Source organism: Cucurbita maxima, unplaced genomic scaffold, assembly GCF_002738345.1.
Source record: "Cucurbita maxima cultivar Rimu unplaced genomic scaffold, Cmax_1.0 Cma_Scf02084, whole genome shotgun sequence".
NCBI lineage: Eukaryota > Viridiplantae > Streptophyta > Magnoliopsida > Cucurbitales > Cucurbitaceae > Cucurbita > Cucurbita maxima.
In genome coordinates this window covers 1-844 of record NW_019274100.1, presented here as the reverse complement: position 1 = coordinate 844, position 844 = coordinate 1, and the positions used below count along the sequence as shown (strand labels likewise).

The 844-nt window shown below is 50.8% G+C and overlaps 2 non-coding genes and 1 pseudogene across 2 annotated transcripts; all 3 read left to right on the top strand.

Annotated features, from left to right (window-relative positions):
• Nucleotides 1-203: 203 nt before the first annotated feature.
• LOC111475597 lies at nt 204-322 on the top strand. Its single transcript, XR_002716594.1, has one exon. It is a non-coding gene; the product is annotated as a 5S ribosomal RNA (ribosomal RNA).
• Nucleotides 323-455: 133 nt separating this feature from the next.
• Nucleotides 456-575, top strand: LOC111475592 (annotated as a pseudogene).
• A 120-nt stretch (nt 576-695) lies between these two features.
• Nucleotides 696-814, top strand: LOC111475594. The gene has a single exon (XR_002716592.1). It is a non-coding gene; the product is annotated as a 5S ribosomal RNA (ribosomal RNA).
• Nucleotides 815-844: the final 30 nt, after the last annotated feature.

The window sequence follows — 844 nt, the reverse complement described above, 5'->3', positions numbered from 1 at the left end:
AGTTAAGCGTGCTTGGGCGAGAGTAGTACTAAGTTGGGTGACCACTTGGGAAGTCCTCGTGTTGCACCCCTTTTTTTCTTTCAATTTCTCCCAGTTCTTTTCTTCCTTTCTCTACAAATGAGAACCTCCCCCGCTCACGCCCATCTCGTTTCGATCATGCCGCCCCGCATGCGTTAAATCCGATTTTGTGCGCATGGCATGTCGGGTGCGATCATAACAGCACTAATGCACCGGATCCCATCAGAACTCCGCAGTTAAGCGTGCTTGGGCGAGAGTAGTACTAAGTTGGGTGACCACTTGGGAAGTCCTCGTGTTGCACCCCGTTTTTTCTTTCAATTTCTCCCAGTTCTTTTCTTCCTTTCTCTACAAATGAGAACCTCCCCCGCTCACGCCCATCGCGTTTCGATCATGCCGCCCCGCATGCGTTAAATCCGATTTTGTGCGCATGGCATGTCGGGTGCGATCATAACAGCACTAATGCACCGGATCCCATCAGAACTCCGCAGTCAAGCGTGCTTGGGCGAGAGTAGTACTAAGTTGGGTGACCACTTGGGAGCACCCCTTTTTTTCTTTCAATTTCTCCCAGTTCTTTTCTTCCTTTCTCTACAAATGAGAACCTCCCCCGCTCACGCCCATCGCGTTTCGATCATGCCGCCCCGCATGCGTTAAATCCGATTTTGTGCGCATGGCATGTCGGGTGCGATCATACCAGCACTGATGCACCGGATCCCATCAGAACTCCGCAGTTAAGCATGCTTGGGCGAGAGTAGTACTAAGTTGGGTGACCACTTGGGAAGTCCTCGTGTTGCACCCCTTTTTTTCTTTCAATTTCTCCCAGTTCTTT